Source organism: Hevea brasiliensis, chromosome 14 (genome assembly GCF_030052815.1).
Source record: "Hevea brasiliensis isolate MT/VB/25A 57/8 chromosome 14, ASM3005281v1, whole genome shotgun sequence".
Classification (NCBI taxonomy): Eukaryota; Viridiplantae; Streptophyta; class Magnoliopsida; order Malpighiales; family Euphorbiaceae; genus Hevea; species Hevea brasiliensis.
This window is the reverse complement of record NC_079506.1, coordinates 18,109,391-18,115,150: the sequence shown is the minus strand read 5'-3', so window position 1 is coordinate 18,115,150 and position 5,760 is coordinate 18,109,391. Positions and strand designations below refer to the sequence as shown.

Sequence of the window (5,760 nt, the reverse complement as noted above, 5' to 3'; positions counted from 1 at the left end):
GGAAAGAAGAGGGTAGCAGCTGAAGAGTCACAATCATCTCCCACACCATTTCCAACCAGATTTGGAGATTTCTTTCTTTTCTTACATTTTTCCTACCTTTCTAGTATTGGGTTTCTTGTTTCTTAGCTTAGATTAAAGCTTTATTTCCATATTAACTCAGATTATCTTGTAAATATTATGGGTAGTGAGTAGCTTTAAATAGATTTTGGAGTAAGGGATGTAATATTTGAGATATTTTGTGGATTTTGATTGGGTAATCCATATTTTGTGGTCTTAATGAGTTTTACTCATTTCTTGTGTGCTTAATGACATGCTTAGTGTAGGATCCCATTAAGTGATGTTCTTAATCCATGGTTGAGGCAGGAGAAGGCCTTGTGATAGATAATCAAGAAATTGGAATTAATTAACTTAGATCTAGAAATAGACTAAGGATTAAGAGGATTCACAGATTAATTAAAAAACCTAATGGGTCTTAATTAACTCTAACTCCACGAAAGTAGGATTAGATTGATTAAGGCACTCTTTGTCTCACTTGAAAGGGTATTCAAAGGATTTAAGAATTAATCTCCTTAAAACCCGTAAGTTCCACAAGATTGGATAACCAATTTAAAATCCCAAAATAGCTTGAATATGAAATCCCGAACTCCGGAATCGCCTTTTTATCATTGTCAATTTCTAATTGAATTTAATTACTTGCCATTTTAAATATTGCCATATTTGAATTTTCTTATTTTAATTTGATGCAAATTTAGTTAAATCATTACATAGTTGAATAGATTATTAATTTTGCACATATAGATTTCATACTCCAATACCCATCAATTTATTGCTTTAATTTCAAAAATAGTTCAATTTAGTTAACTTTTTATATCAAAAATTCAATCATTAACACAACTCCTCGTGGGAACGATATCTTTTCTATATTACTTGTACGACCCGTGCACTTGCGGTTGGGCCACATCAAGTTTTTGACGCCATTGCCGGGGAGTTGTTTGTTTAAGATTGAATTCTTGATTATTTTAGTTGTTTTTAGTTTTATCTTTGTTATCTTTTCATTTTGTGTTTGTTTGTTCTTTTTAGGTACTCTTAATCTTTTATGAGAAGAGCTAGAAGCACAAGTGACACATCCTTATTGTTTGATCCTGAAATTGAGAAATTTTGTAAAGCCAACAAGAAAGAAACCAGAAAAAGAAAAGAAGCATTGAGAGAAACTGAATTAGAAGCAGACATGGCTGATGAAAGAATTAGAATTGGTGGCGGTAATGCTGGAAATGGTCGAAACAATGAAAATGTAGCCCAAGGTGAAGAAGTTGTAAATGCTAATGTGCCTAGGGGAAGTATGATGGATCATGCTTTTCCTCATTTTGATGACTTGAGAGAGAGTATAGCAAGACCAAGAATTGATGCAAATAGTTACAAGATGGATTTTGGAGTTCTTCAAATGATTCAAAATTCTCAATTTGGGGGACATCCTTCTGAAAATCCACACACACATCTAAAGAAGTTTGCTATGATTTGTGATATGCAAAAACAACCTGGAGTATCTGATGATGCAGCAAGATTGAAGCTATTCCCATTCTCTTTGAAAGATAGAGCATTGGATTGGCTTGATTCTTTACCTCACAACTCCATTACAAATTGGGAGCAACTCACTGATGCATTTCTTACATAATATTTTCCACCTGGAAAAACTCAAGAATTGAGGAATCAAATGACATCTTTTAGACCAAGAGAAGATGAAACTCTCTATGAATCATGGATGAGATGGAAGGAATTAGAGAGACAATGCCCACATCATGCCATTCCAAAATGGATGATAAATCAGAATTTTTACACAAATGTCACTCCTGCAATTAGAGGGATTATTGATGCTCAAACAGGAGGAGAATTTATTATGAAGCATGAAGATGAAGCTTATGAGCTATTGGAGAAAATTGCAAAGAATACTCATCTTTGGAGTAGTCCAAGAGGACCAGCTCCAACTCAAAAAAGGCAAGCTGCTGGAATGTATGACCTTGATCCATTCAACATGATTAATGCAAAGTTTGATGCACTTACAAATGTTTTGGCTAAGAAGATGGAAGATCTAAGTATGTTGGTTAGTTCATCATCATCATCTGGAAGTTCACAACAAGTTGCTTATGCAGAGGGAACTACCAGCTGTGGAGTAGACTATGGAGAGCAAGCTGCATATGTTGGTAATTATGGAAACAAACAAATGGGGAATCCTTACTCTCAAACTTATAATCAAACTTGGAGGAATCATCCCAACTTTTCATGGGGAAATCAGCAAAATCAAGTCCAAAATCAGAATCTTCAGCCACAACAGCAATAAGGAATCCCATATCAGCAAAATAGGCAACCATTGCCTAATTTTCAGCAAAGAAACATGAATCCTGCACCAAAACAAAGAAGAACAAAGTTCCACCACGTAAGCTTTATTACAAATGATTCTTGCTAACCAAACTAAGCATGATGAGGAAATGAGAGAGATGAAAGCAAGGCTAGAACAGATGCAAACACATAATGTATCGTTGGAAAATCAGATTGCACAACAAGCATCTTCCTCAGGTACCAAGTCTTTTGGAAAACTTCCAAGTCAACCAGAAACCCAAGAGAGCAGTGTCAAGCTATTACTTTAAGAAGTGGGAAAGTTGTAAATAATGAGAAGAGTGAAAAAAATGAGAAAAATGAAAATAGTGAGAAGAGAGAAAATGAGAAAGAAATTGATGAGAGTGAAAAACAAGAAAGTGAGAAAGAAAGTGCAGAAAAATGTAAAGAGAAAATTGAATAGAAGAAAGAGAAGTATATACCTCCAGAGCCCTACAAGCCACAACTTCCCTTCCCACAAAGATTTCAAAAAGCCAAGCTTGATAAGCAATTTGGGAAGTTCTTAGAGGTTTTGAAGAAGCTATACATAAATGTGCCTTTTATTGATGCTCTTTCACAAATGCCCTCTTATGCAAAATTCTTAAAAGAAATTCTCTCAAACAAGAGGAAACTTGAAGACGATGAAACTGTAGCTTTGACAGAAGATTGCAGTGCAATCCTCCAAAGGAAACTTCCTCCAAGCTCAAGGACCCAGGGAGTTTTTCAATTCCATGCCACATTGGGGAATCATGTTCTACAAAAGCTTTATGTGACTTAGGGGCTAGTGTTAGCCTTATGCCCCTCTCCATTTATGAGAAGCTCAATATGGGAGATCTTAAGCCAACCCACATTTCTCTTCAGTTAGCTGACAGATCAATTAAGTATCCTAAAGGGATTTTGGAGAATGTGCCTCTGAAGGTTGGGAAGTTCTATATACCTGTTGACTTTGTCATCTTGGACATGGAAGAGGATTCTAATATTCCAATTATCTTAGGAAGACCCTTTCTAGCTATAGCAGGAGCATTGATTGATGTTAATGGAGAAAAATTGACTCTTAGAGTTGGTGAAGATCAATTGGTTTTCAATATTAATAACACTATGAAGAAGCATCATTCTGAAGCTGATACTTGTTTGAGAATTGATATCATTGATGTGCTGGTTGAAGAACACTTCAGAAAGAAATATCCAGAAGATCCACTTGAAAATTGCTTGGTTCATGGAGGAAGCATAGACTATGACAATCCTCATGTGGCTACATATGCTCAACATTTACAGGGAAGTCCACCATTCATTTCTGCTCCAGTTTTTTAACTCACACAAAAGGAAAAAGTCGAATCTAAGCAACCATCATTCAAGGAAGAAGATGCACCTAAGGTAGAACTTAAGCAACTTCCTTCTCAGCTCAGGTATGAATTTCTTGGCACTAATAACACTTATCCAGTAATTGTAAATGCAAACTTGAGTACCTTAGAGGTTGATAAGTTGTTAAGAGTGTTGAGGCAATTCAAAAAAGTTTTAGGATATACCATAGATGACATTAAGGGAATAAGCCCACACTTTTGCATGCATAGAATTATTTTGGAAGAAAATTGTAAGCCATCTATTGAACATCAGAGGAGGTTGAACCCAAATATGAAAGAAGTTGTTAAAAATGAAATTTTGAAGTTGCTTGATGCAGGGATCATATACCCTATCTCAGACAGTACTTGGGTAAGTCCAGTACATGTTGTCCCAAAAAAGGGTGGAATGACAGTTGTCAAAAATGAAAATAATGAATTAATTCCCACAAGAACAGTGACTAGTTGGCGAATGTGCATAGATTACAGAAAATTAAATGTAGCCACTAGAAAAGATCATTTTCCACTTCCCTTCATGATCAAATGTTAGAAAGATTGGCTAGGCATTCTTATTTTTGCTATTTAGATGGGTATTCAGGTTTTTTTCAAATCCCTATCCATCCAAATGATCAAGAGAAAACCACTTTTACTTGTCCATATGGAACCTTTGCTTATAGGAGGATGCCATTTGGGTTGTGTAATGCCCCAGCCACTTTTCAAAGGTGCATGATGGCAATCTTCTCAAATTTCATTGAAGATATAATGGAGGTTTTTATGGATGACTTTTCTGTTTATGGATCTTCATTTGACATATGCTTGGCTAACCTTTCTAAAGTTTTGCAGCTATGTGCATATACTGACCTTGTGTTAAACTGGGAAAAGTGTCATTTCATGGTTCACGAAGGGATAATGCTTGGACATTTGGTATCTAACAGAGGAATAGAGGTTGATAAAGCCAAGGTTGAAGTGATAGAGAAGATGGCTCCTCCTACCAATGTCAAGGGAATTCGAAGTTTTCTAGGACATACCGGGTTCTACAAACGCTTTATTAAGGATTTTTCTAAAATAGCTAAACCTTTGTCTAATTTGTTAAGTCATGACATACCATTTGCATTTGACCAAGAGTGTTTGAATGCCTTTTGCAGGTTGAAGCAAGCTCTTATCACTGCACCAATCATGCAACCGCCCGATTGGAGCCTACCTTTTGAAATTATGTGTGATGCTAGCAACTATGCAATTGGAGCTGTTCTTGGTCAAAAAAGGACAAAAAGGTTTATGCTATTTATTATGCTAGTAGAACATTAGATGAGGCTCAAACAAATTATGCAACAACTGAAAAGGAATTCTTAGCAATTGTCTTTGCATTAGAAAAGTTCAGACCTTTCATTATTGACTCAAAGGTGGTTATATTTTCAGATCATGCAGCCATCAGGTATTTACTCCGGAAAAAGGAGGCTAAACCTAGGCTCATTAGGTGGATTCTGATGCTACAAGAGTTTGATTTGGAGATTAAAGATAAGAAGAGAGCTGAAAATGTAGTTGCAGATAATCTTAGTAGGCTGAAATTGGATGATGAAGAAATGGATGAAGTCCCTATTGATGAGTTTTTCATGGATGAACAACTTTTCTCTCTTGTTGCTAAACTACCTTGGTATGCAGACTTGGTGAATTATCTATCTTGTGGAGTCTTACCTCTAGGAATGACATGGCAACAAAAGAAAAAGTTTTTGCATGAGGCAAAATTTTATAGATGGGATGATCCTTTACTCTTTAGGAGATGCTGTGATGGTTTAATAAGAAGATGTAATCCTGATGAGGAGACATAGAGTGTTATGCATCATTGCCATGCTTCTGATTATGGAGGACATTTTGGAATCTCTAAAACAACTAGTAAAATTTTGCAAGCTGGTTTCTTTTGGCCAAATCTTTTTAAGGATGTGAGGAAATTTGTGTTAGAATGTGATAAATGTCAAAGGAGTGAAAATTTGTCAAAAAGAGATCAAATGCCCCTAAACGATATTCTTGAAGTAGAATTATTTGATGTCTGGGGAAT

General features: G+C 35.7%; 1 non-coding gene across 1 annotated transcript; it reads right to left on the bottom strand.

Moving 5' to 3' along the window:
- Window positions 1–1,696: 1,696 nt before the first annotated feature.
- LOC131173513 (small nucleolar RNA R71) lies at window positions 1,697–1,803 on the bottom strand. The gene has a single exon (XR_009143829.1). It is a non-coding gene; the product is annotated as a small nucleolar RNA R71 (small nucleolar RNA).
- Between the last annotated feature and the right edge of the window lie 3,957 nt (window positions 1,804–5,760).